We start from the raw sequence: 12602 nt of genomic DNA, 5'->3' as shown, positions 1-12602 counted from the left end.
TAAAAAATAAATATTTAAATATTTGGTTAACCACCAAACGGGCCTCATATTTCAGACCCTCTCGGGCCATTTTGTGGGTCTTTGTAAATATCTTTCGAAAGAAATAAAATTTTTAATTTTCGCTTTCGAATCCTAAAAACGGAGATGGAAACCCGTCTTTTGATACCACCTTTGATAAGAGTTAGATGGTGCACGGGCTTATAAAACGTTACCAAAAAAAAAAACAAAAAATTTAAAGCCGGTAGTTAAACCTTTTTTAATCAAACAATAATAAACAATTTGGTACACATTTCTAGAAAAACCAACGTTTAAACGAATTACATTGAATAACTTTTTGACTTTATTGATATTCCATAGTTGGACGAGGCTGGTCGCAGTTTGGATGCAGCCAAAATAGGTGAAATTATGCGAGTCCCATTGATACTAATCACTACTCCTGGGAATCCTATTTGAGTAAAATACAGTTTTTTCTGTTAGGGTTTTAATCTACTTCGCACAAATACGCTTCTCAATTATATCCAATACCAGTCCAACACCAAAATCATTTCCACAGCATATTTGATAGCTGCCGTCAGCAAGGAATCGGAGTGTGGCGCATAATTTTAAAATACGAACGCGTATGCGGAAATGGTTCTTAATTTTGTTTAGTACTGAGTAAAATGCTTCCTTTCCAATCTGCAAAATAACTTCTTATGAAGCTCATTATTTGTCACTTAAACATTTTCTTACTTGGTGCTTGGTAGTTCCAAGGGATTGGAATGATCACGCAAATGTTTCCGTATTCGCGACATGTCAATCACCAACATTTTCGCCAGTTTAAAATAGATTTCATATAACATTAATAAAAAAATCACATTTGAAAATGCTTAAATATCTGCCACAAATTGATCAGCTGTTCATTTATCTGTCAAATCATCACTTTCTTAGCTTGGCAGCACCAATTCAACTTCAACTGAAATAAGTTGTAATTCGTAATACCAAACAGGAGTTGAGTTGTCTGAAAGTTGAGTTGTTTTAATTACAACCCAACCAAGTTGAGTTGTGTACCGTAATAGGCCCTTTAATTACAACCCAACCAAGTTGAGTTGTGTACCGTAATAGGCCCTTTAGTCATTAGTCCGTCTGTCCGTAAACACGATAACTTGAGTAAATTTTGAGGTATCTTAATGAAATTTGGTGTGTAAGTTGCTGGGCACTCATTCCGGATCGCTATCTAAAATGAACGAAACCGGACTATAACCACGCCCACTTTTTCGATATCGAAAATTTCGTAACACCGAAAAATTGCGATAATTCATTACCAAAGATGGATAAAGGAATTTACTTGAGGACGAAACAAAAAAATTAGATTGTTGTTGGGGCAAAATTTAACTCCACTGGCAAGTATGCAAAAAAATATCATTAATAACATCTTGCGGTTCTCCAGTAAAAACGCCTTTTCAACAGTGGCGAATCAAATTTGACGGAGGTTAAATTACTGTTTGAGGCGGCGTGATCCACACTGATGACATTTACATGCTCGTTGTTGGATCTCTTAGAATATCAGTTAAAAATTTTATAAATCTCTTTTGGGAAAGATATCAATATCCTCCTCCAAAGGGTGGTGGTTTTGCTCAACATAGAAGTGTTGCTTGCTGTTTCAGCATTTAACCTGGCACACTGTTTTAACCGAGCTGAGGTTGGTCTTGAGAAGCTTGTTAATAAGGAAGTGATTTGTTTTTGTTAAGAGTTTGATTGGGTGACTGTTTGAAATATGTAGGTTAAAATTAATTCAACGTGACTCGCTGTCAGAGGTTGATAAAACTTGAGAATGCAGAGTGTCGATGTTCAAAGTGGTATTATTAAGTATAAAATTATAAATATTTTGTTTTTGTAGGAGCGCATCTACTTTTTGTGATCTTAGCATATTTTCAGGTAACATAGATATATATATTTAATTAAGAAACCAGATTACGTATGCTTGATCCTCTAACACAGATTTTTAGAGATCAATAAATTATAGCATATTTGGTGTTTTATTAGCTTTTTATTGAAGGAACAAGGACTTTGTCTCCTTGGCAACCTGCATTGCCAGCCATAATAAATTTCCATTAGATATCCCATGGAAAACACCTCTTGCTAACAAATGCTAATTTGAACTGTGGAGGTAATTGAGAAGTAAAGTACTTGTTAGCCAAACAGAGGCCACAGTGTATAAAAATCAACACCAGATGAGTATTTCAGTATTCGAAGAAGTTTCTTCGAGGTATATTTCTACTATATAACTGCATTCACTTGAATGCAATGGCTTTTTATTAACGTATATAGGCGATGCATCTGGAAATACTTTTGGCTCTTAAGGCGCTTGCGACTGTCAAGGTGCAAAAAACGCAGTGAGAAACAAATGCGCCTTGAAAGCACTTGTCTGCGCTGTAAGGTAGGGTACGTAGGTGAAATGGCTGCGACTCTGGTCGCCCAAGTAGCTATTTAAAGCCATTTTGATGCCATGTAACTCGCCTAAAACCTACGGAATGTTACGGTCCATATACTACAACCAGCCAGAGTTGTTGATAAAATTAAGGGTATTCGGATTTGCTACCACAGATAAACCTCTGAGTTCTTCTAGAAACGGGGTTCCAAGGAACCTTAGTCGCTAGAACCGGGCATTTACACATAAAGTGTTCTACTGTCTCCCTGGCATTTGGATCTTTGCAGCTTCTGCAGTAGTCGTTATACGGAATGCCCATCTTTTTCGGATAATCTGAGCTGTAAAGTCAATAAAATGTTTATACCTTGAATTTTGTTCGAAAATATTCGAAGAGTTGCTTAACGCCAGTCCATAGCTCTTGTCGCACCGGCGTCGCCTTTCGTCAGAGCTAAGAGCCTTAAAGCACTGGCAAACTCCACAAACAGCAGAAGGCGTCAATGTTATCGATCTCTTAATTGTTTTTTACGAATATGTAGCATTTTTTCCAGAGCCCAAATCCTATCGAAAAATCGATGGCGCGATATCGGTTAATAAATCTACACAGTCTAATATACATATGTAGATATATGATTTTGGTACTTCAGCTCTATACTATATGTATATATGTACATAATTTTTCAAACGAAAAAATTAATGGAAAATTCAAACAATTTTTAGATCAAAATGTTAAATATTTTTTTCATTTGACGCAATAACTCCTACAGAAGAGAGAGAACTTAAGATCACTATTACTTTATTTAATAGATGATAAAAACAACAACAGGATAAAAACAACTACAAGAGATAAAACCGTCTCCTCAATAAAAAAATTTCAAATTTCTCACCTGCACACATATATATAAATTTTTTTCTCAAAAACAAATTTAAATATTTTACTTTGTTTATTTTTTGATTTCCTTTTTTCTGAGATTGATTTTTAAATATTATATCGGGTGCCAAAAGGCCCCGCCACGAAAACGAAAGCAGATTTTGAAAATTTTTTTTCATTCCAGAGATATAAGTTAAAGTTGGTAATTTTCAAGTGGGTGTTGTAAAACAATTGTGTGTACAAAGGGATTTTGCAGGGATTTAAGTTTTGATCCCACCACATTGGTGAACCGACCAGGGTAATTTTTTATCTGTGTTCATAAGCAATAATCGCCAAAGTCGCATCTAAAAATAATATGACTTAGGCGATTATTGTTTGTGATGGTCTTGATCAATAATTTAATTTTTGTGCGCGTATGTATTTTAGTTTGGCAAAGTTTCAACTTTCGAAAAATCGTTTTTCAGACGATGGACGGTTATTCTTATTGTACTACTCGAATTCTTAAAATGTATTTGTTTTAAGGTAGAAGTTAAATCTATTCCATTGTGAATTCACACAAATGAAAAATATTTCTATTCCTCCATTGCCATATCTACATGGCAAGTAATAGCTGTCAGGGAGAACGACAGCCGCGAAGGGCCAGAGAATGAAAAAATGCGGCTATAAAAAATTGAAGCGCCATAAATTGCCCATTTGTGTTTCAAATCAATTTATTTTTAAATGTGTCTACAGAAAATCAGAATACATATTCATTCATTTTTTAAATCTTGTTAATATAGAAAAAATGAACATACAGTTAAGCAAACTTTTTAAAATATGTAAATAGTTCAATGTACCAGTCGTCTACAAAAATGTTCAAAAACAGTATTTGTGACCCGGAAAGGGTGGCTTATGACTCAAAAAAGAAATTCCGAGAAACAGCTGTTTTTTTAGTCATAAGCTACCTTTCATAGACCGGGTCACATTTAGCAAATGATTTAAGTAATCGAACAGCGATTAATAGGTGATCCAGGCTGCTTACTATTTATTTATTTATTTATTTATTTGTTAGTCTACAAATTTTACAATCAATCAGACTAAATATGAATTAATGAATGAACATATGTATATAAAATAAAATAAAATAAAATATGTATATACATATATTATTGAATCAGTTGTCGGGATGGACTGTGATGCCGAGCAACGGAATTGATTATCAGTGCTGTCGAAATGGACGTGATTTCGAGCAGCTGATGTATATTTAACACACAATAGAAGGGCTGCGATGTGTGGGAGGTTGGAAAGGACGTGATTCCTAGCCACCCGCCCAAAGTAACTATTGATTATTAGTGCTGTCGGAATGGACGTGATTTCCAGCAGCTGATGTATATTAACACACAATGAGTAGGACAGTGATGTGTGGGAGGTTGGAAAGGACGTGATTCCAAGCCACCCGCCCAAAGTAACTATTGATTATTAGTGCTGTCGGAATGGACGTGATTTCGAGCAGCTGATGTATATTTAACACACAATGAGTAGGGCCGCGATGTGTGGGAAGTTGGAAAGGACGTGATTCCAAGCCACCCACTCAAAGTAACTGGAGCAGGTAACCGATTTAGTTTAACATGTGATTTTGAAACAGTTATGAGTTCAAGGCAGTGAGTATATATTTTTTTATACTGTAAAGTGTGTCGCAAGTATCAATACTATTGCAGTGATTATTGAAATCTTGACACAGACAACGAAGAGGTTCATGCATTTGAAAATTCGATCTATATGTATTTAAATATAGCGGTTTAAAATACCGAGAGGGCCTAAAAGGGACATTAAACATCACCTCGCCAAGCAGAAATGGACTCTTTATCATCCTCCTTAATAGTTTTACCATAAATAAAACGCCAAGCATCTCCCTACGGCTCTGTGGTGAAGGCAGCTGTAAGTTTTAACCGGCTGCAATAGGGCGGTAGGTTCCTTGATGGATCCCAGGGCAAATGATTTAAAGCAAAGAGCAAAAATTGCTTCTGGACCGATTCCAATTTGTCGCTATGAACCTGATAACGCGGGTTCCAGATAATGGAAGCATATTCCAATATAGGTCTTACTAACGATAAAAAAAGAGTTTTAGTGACATAGGGGTCATTGAATTCCTTTGACCACCTTTTTACGAAAGCCAAAGTGCCTCTAGCCCTATTCACACACGATTCGATATGTAATTTGAAGTCCAGTTTAGGGTCCATTATAACGCCAAGATCAGTAAAGTTTGTGACTTGCTTAATGATATAATCGCCTATCATGTACTGATAGGTTTTAAAAGATTTCCTCGTAAAACACATAAACTTGCACTTCGGTAAATTTAGTGACATGACGTTCACGTCACACCACTCAACCAGATTATTCAGATCCAATTGAAGAAGTGCCCTATCTTCAGGTGAGCGAATGGGCATAACCAGTTTGACATCGTCAGCGTACATCAGCGGTATGCAGCGCTTCAAAACATTTGGGAGGTCATTAATGAAGAGCAGAAACAACACTGGACCAAGGTGACTGCCCTGTGGAACTCCAGAAGATACATTGATGAATTCAGACAAACAATTGTTAAACACAACGGTTTGCTTTCTACCTACCAAGTACGAAGAGACCCAAGAGAGAAGCCGTGATGGAAAACCCAATCGATCGAGTTTTAGTAGGAGTAAGGAATGGGAAACTTTGTCAAACGCCTTACTGAAATCAGTGTAAATGACATCAACTTCGCAGTTCGTCCTTAAGTTATTGGATACGAGGGTTGTGAACTCCAGCAAGTTAGACACAATGGACTTACCCTTGCAAAAGCCATGTTGAGACAGGTCCACTGCCGAAGATACTGCAAAAGCCAGTTGATTTGTGACAACTGATTCAAATAGTTTTGGAATAGCACAAAGTTTGGCTATTCCTCTATAGTTTGTGACACAAGATCTACTCCCACTTTTATAAAGTGGTATTATAAACGACTCCTTCCACTTCTTAGGGAATATCCCTTGCCTCAAAGAGGCATTAAATAAGCAGGTAAGGGGTTGACAAAGAAATTGAGCGCAAATTCTGAGCACAATAGATGGTATTTCATCAGGTCCACTGGAGTAGGAAATTTTCAGACTTTCCAGATGCCTTAGTACCTCATCTGTATGAATATATGGGATACCTACTGAGTTAAGCGAAGGTAACATGTATTGATAATCCACCGGAGGGGAGTCAGGGATAGTCGAGTAATTAGATTTAAAAAAGTCAGCAAACATATTTGCAATCTCGGAATCAATACTGGAAATCCGATCGTTATACTTCATTACAGAAGGAAACCCTTTAATTTTTCTTTTGGAGTGGACGAAGGAATAAAATGTTTTTGGATTGGAAGAGATCCGATGCTTAATCTTGATCAGATAATTCTTATAGCATCTTATCTGTAGCCTGTTGTACTTAAGGCGCAAGATGGAGTATGCAGCATAGTCACTATTCGAGCCAGATAATTTGAAACGCTTGAAGAAGCGTGTTTTTTTGTTTTTTATATAATTAAGTTCTCTAGAGCTCCAAGCAGTAGCTGGAGATGCTGAGGAGGTTTTGGAAAAAGGCACACATTTGAGGAATATCGCATGTAAAACGTTGGTGAAATGGACGGAGCTCGCTTCAATATCTCCGTCGTACTCAGGCCACTTTATTTTAGAGACTTCGTCGATTAGTAAAGACCAATTGGCCTTTCTAAACAGAAACCGGTGGGAAGACGCATTCGGATCGGTAGTATACCGCACGGGTTTTTTTTTTTTCAAACATTCGCCACTTGAATGAATTCACAATGAACCATTCTCTCTACTTGGCGGCCATGGTTTTTTGATTTAAAAAAAAAAATTGTATATCACTCTCCAAACCCTTGTGGAAAATGGGAAACCCATTGTGAATTCATACAAGTGGCGAATGTTTGACAAAAACGTTCACAATAGTAAACAGCTTTGACACCTGTTAAATGGCTGTTCGATTACTTAAAAAATCATTTGCTCAATAGTGTTTTTCAAACATTTTTGTAGACGACTGTTATATTGCATTATTTACATATTTTAACATGTTTGCTTAACTTGGCTGCTCACATTTAATCTATTAACTAGATTTTAGAAATTAATATTAATATGTAGTCTGATTTTCTGCAACCACATTTAAAAGAAAAGCTGATTTGAAACACAAATGAGCAATTCATGGCACTTCAATTTAATAACCGCGAGCAAAAAACAAACCTTTCTTCCATTCCCTGGCCATTCACGACAGGCGTTCTCCCTGTCAGTTATTATTTGACAGTTAGGTATGGCAATGGAGGAATAGAAAGAATTTTCACTTGTATGAATTCACAATGGATGCAATAACCGTGACGGGTGAAGTCAATATTACAAAATGGAGTCATATCTGACATTACTCGCATAGATAAAAATTTCTTCTTGAATTTTTTTCTGCAACATTACTTTTTTTCAGTATCATAAAAAATAAAACTCACGCCTTTCTGAAATAATAAAATCTTGCAGGAAAATAACGCTTGTGATCTGCATTTCCTTTTGCCAACTGACGTTATTTCATTTTTGTATATGAAGTAAGCCAGGTGCATTACTTCCAATTTTGGAGTTAATTCCCGTGACATTATTTGCATGCATCATAATTGAGCTTCTGAGAGGAAGTGGCCTTTAAGGCAACGGAACTGCATGCCTTGATTTTCAGAGCATTACATTGTCAACAAGCAAGGATTATTGAAACAGACCGTTGACATTAACATAACTAACGTAACTGAAGGTTTTAAACGGGGATCTGAAAACGGATAATTAAACAGAAGGTGAATACAAATATATAGCAGCAGATTTAATAGGAACTTTACTTCTAAAAACCAAGCTTATAGATTTATCAGATGCCAAAAACAAGGTTTTTGCTTATAATATCATTATTTTAAATAGTACGCCTAGACCTTACCACGTGTTTACCATGATATAATTCCAGCCTTATTATTAAACCCGTCAGACATACTTCCGCCTTTTTCTATATATCCACCGCTGTCACTCAATTTCCTTTTCTCTTTTATTCTTCCTTTGATTTTCTCTTACTATTCCATCTCATATTCCTATTCAAAGCTCACTCCCAATTTTACTCTTAATATAATCCTAATGTTATTCCTACTCTTCATATTACCCTCTTCTTTCTGCTTTTTCTCAAGCTATTATTTTTACTCACTCTACATTATCCTCTTACATCCTTTTCTCTCCATCTTCCTCTACTTTTCCTTCTCCGTTTGATATACCGACCTAGTTTAGCTAAGTACCAAAATAGTTCCCACCCGACTACCTTTAAACCCATGACCGGATTATGAGGGCCGTCCAATTTTTATTGCACTACTTGAAAAAAAATTTAAAAATAATAATAATAATACCACCATTATATAAAGGTGGTATCAAAATTTAATTACCATTTGTTACTTTCTAAATATTTGTTTATCTTATTTAAATAAAATGAAAGTTGAAATTTTTTTTACTATTTGATTTGTTAGATATTTGGGCTATACAAGTGGGAACAATAAATTTTTTTTATAGAAGCGAGTTCAGAGACTTTTAAAATCCATTCATTTTTAAGTATGTCCACTACTAAGATTTTGACCGCGGATGTATAACTTTGTAATTTATTTGAGTTTGATAGAGCTTTAATGTTGCAAATGCTCGAATGCTAATCTAATCTATCTATCTATCTATCTATCTATCTATCTATCTTGTACACATATTTGGCGGGCGAGCCTGTCCATACAGAAAGAGGGGGTATGATGACCTATTTGTTCAACGTAGACATACAAAACTGTTACCGAGAAGGTGATTTGAATCTTAGTTGTGTTAGTTTCTCCAAAATCTTTGGCAAGATTCTCTACACGACAATCGGACTTATGTATTATACTGTCTTCGGCTCTTATTTGACCAAGGACTATTAATTTCGTATAACCCTATTTAATCCTTTACGTACCGATTAGGCACGGCAAAGCCTTTCTTATAGTGTGAAACAAAACTACACAATAAGAATGCCCGAAAACTGAAAAAAAAAAGTTAAAATATAGTGGAGACAGTAGAGCTCATGATAAAAACATCTCCAAAAAGAGTTGATGGTAAATTCAAATGGAAATGCATTTTTAAAAACGGTCCTAACTGAGCGTGTCGGCCCGATTGTTATTGTTGTACGACCGACAAGACACCCCCAAAGGTTTTGGGGAGTATTATCGATGTTAGTGGTCCGGCTATAGATCCGGTACGTTACAGTAGCAAAGCCCCATTAAGGTACTAGCCCGACCATCTCGGGAACGATTTATGTGACTACATTAAACCTTCTAGGCCATCCCGCCCTCCATCCCCTAGTTCCATGACTGCTTGGGGTCGCCAGAGCCTCGCCTGCTAAAAATGTGTATGATACATTCAGTCACGCCTTCTCTGGAAAAATTTTGTAGGACCACGTCGAAAAATCTGGGTCATCGCACCCCTTATTTCTGTGTAGTGAGGCTCGACCGCGAAATATGTGTATAATACATTCATGTTTGTAACAGGATTCGCCGGGTGGGATGTTACATTTTACTATTTCTCCAACGTTATTTTTACCGTGTTTGTTGTTATAAATATTTAACACTATTTTAACCTCGAATTCTGTATGATTTACCTTTCCCCAAGTTTTTACTGTACTTTTGCCTATACTCTTACCACAAATGCATTCCTTATTTATCTGTATGTTTCGCCATCCACAGCCGTAAAGGCATGCGCCCTCATTCTCAGGTACATACGAGCACATACTACATACGTACTAAGCTTATACACATACTACCTACATTCTCAATTCAAAAACAAACTGACCGATTTGTATCCAAAATCCGGCATAACATCAATAAATCATTTACTATTGTTGTTTTATATACAAACCCGATTATTCTTCCTCCTTATTTTTCCTTTTGCCGTTGATAGAAGACGTATGTACAGAAAAAAAATAGAAATCAAATGATAATGGGGCAGCAGCAGTAACATCACAGCCATCCAGACGAAAAAGGCAATATAAAATTAACAAAAAATCAAGTAAAGGAAAATGAAAAATGGAGGCGGTGGCACCAAAATAACATTGGAGCGCGCTGTGGATGCATACCATAGATAGACAGCGTGCTGCTTTCGCTGGCCTTACTGAATGGTGTTACAATTCGGCTAATTGGGGATAACGAATGCTGCAGTCAAGCAATGCTTACTCTGTATTTATTTATTTATTTATCAGATTACAAATTAAACAATTACATATACAGACCAAATATACCGACACTTAATTCTCAGATGTAATACACGATATGAACAACATAAGCAGTCATCAATTTTAAAGTAATATTTAAACAGTATTTAATAAAGGCTTGGAAATTTCAATAAAAAACTTAAAAGCAAAAGTTAAAATGTTGTAAATGTGTTAAAAAGTACTCATGAAGGAGCTATTAAATAATAATTTATGAAATTGACAATAAAGCAAATTAATACTCGATAAAATAAACACAGAATAGAATTTATACAGGGTAAATTTGATTGCATACATATAAAAATAATGATCACAACGCAATTTTGCAAACAAGTTTCAAGTAACTGGTACTTCATATTTGAAACAGAGGGTTGAACAGTATATCACGGTTTAGCGTTCTTTGCTTCATTTCAAATTTAATGTAGTTAAAAGGTTTTTTTTTTAATACCAAGAAACGAGTCGCAGACGTCTAAATTTTTAGTGTTTATTAAAATCACGACACAAAAAAAGCGAAGTGGTTCGTGCATTTCATAATTCGACCAGCATGTAGCTACAAAAACTGATTGAAAATGTCTAGATGGCCTAATAGGAACGTTAAACTTAATTTCACCTAGCAAAAATGGACTGTTTATTGACCCTCTTATTAATTTAACAATAAGACACCAAGCATCTCTCTACGGGTCTGCAATGTGGGCAGCTGTATTAGTTTTAACCGGCTGCAATAGGGGGGAAGATTTTTAGAAGGATCCCATGGTAAGTGTTTTAAAGCGAAAAGCAAAAATTGTTTCTGGACCGATTCCAGCCGCTGTCGCATTTGCTACGTTGACTGGGCCGTATTGTACAAATTACAAAACCTCGAACTGCCGGCAATGACCGCGCTCTTACCTTAATATCTTGCGTTTCTCCCGCTACTCTTCAAGGGGTCTTACAATAAAACATATCCTACGCACTCATATATATATATAGATATATATATACATATAGATATAAATGTATCGTATAAAACACTATTTCACTTACTTTAATAAAGCGCCCTATCTTCCAAAAAATGCTTTAATTAGTTTGCCGTTAAAAAGTGTTTCGCAAACTTTAAAAGTTACTTCTTAATATTTTACTTTTAACAGTTATGCATATTTCTTAAAACCTCTTCACCTCTGGCATGAATTTTTTTTCTGTTCTTTGCTTCTCCTCTTCGTATTTCTTTTGCCAACTACTACTGCGGCAACGACCCAAAAATTATTTTCCGTTTTTTTCACATACAATTTTCTTGTAAAAATAATTGCGAAAAACAAATAGTTCTTATACACACTTATAGCTCATTATGTCTACTTTATTATTATGCCCACTTTATTAAAGTTTATTCACTTTTAATGGGAAAATTTTATAATTTTCTGCGCACAAGACGAGGAAATGAAAATTTTTTAGAGAAATTGCACGACAAACGAACTACACGAACGATAAACGAGGAAACCGACGAAAACTCTACAAAGTGACTTAAACTCTCCAAAGGTCTATTGATGGCGTCCGTTTCTGAGCAGTGTAGCCATTTTCTCATTGGCAGTACTTTGAACAAATAAAGGCCGTTGCAGATTTTTCGTTTGCGTTGTTTTGACGCTTATAGCTCCGACACATAAGCAGTTTTTCATATAGATGAGTTTAACACATGCTTATGCATTATGAGTAGATTGCACGTATTTTTATGGAGAACGGTAGAATGAGCGACACTGGCGCCATCTGATATTGAAAAGTAGCCAACTCCCAAATTTTGTTCCAAGCAAATCATAAGAAGAAGAATTTGATATTTGGCTAAGGGTGGTAACACTCTTCAAGTGAAATTATTTTTCCCCAGTGGTTGGTAAAATTTCTAACATTTCTCGCAATTGAAAACTGCAATATAACAATCGGATACGACACAAAATATGTTAGCAAGTATTTTTTTTGTATAGGGAGCATGTGCTTCGCGAAATTTTGTATGTGAATGTGCAAGGCGTAATAAACTTCAATTGCCAAGTCTGAAGTTCCTTCATATTTACAAACGCAACATCTTGGTTGATT

At 35.7% G+C, this 12602-nt stretch overlaps 1 protein-coding gene across 4 annotated transcripts in view; it reads right to left on the bottom strand.

The window, feature by feature from the left end:
* LOC137250780 (pneumococcal serine-rich repeat protein-like) overlaps positions 1–11997 on the bottom strand; it is a 75644-nt gene extending 63647 nt beyond the window's left edge. For 3 of the 4 annotated variants that reach the window (XM_067784250.1, XM_067784252.1, XM_067784253.1), the window contains exon 1: positions 11568–11997. The gene's annotated coding sequence lies outside the window, so the exon portion shown is untranslated. The remainder of the gene's footprint in view (positions 1–11567) is intronic. The other variant, XM_067784251.1, reaches the window with a different exon arrangement.
* Between the last annotated feature and the right edge of the window lie 605 nt (positions 11998–12602).

The sequence above is a fragment of the Eurosta solidaginis genome, chromosome 4 (genome assembly GCF_040869045.1).
Source record: "Eurosta solidaginis isolate ZX-2024a chromosome 4, ASM4086904v1, whole genome shotgun sequence".
Taxonomy (NCBI): Eukaryota; Metazoa; Arthropoda; class Insecta; order Diptera; family Tephritidae; genus Eurosta; species Eurosta solidaginis.
The sequence above is the reverse complement of the archived record's forward strand: the minus strand, read 5'-3'. Positions and strand labels throughout refer to the sequence as shown.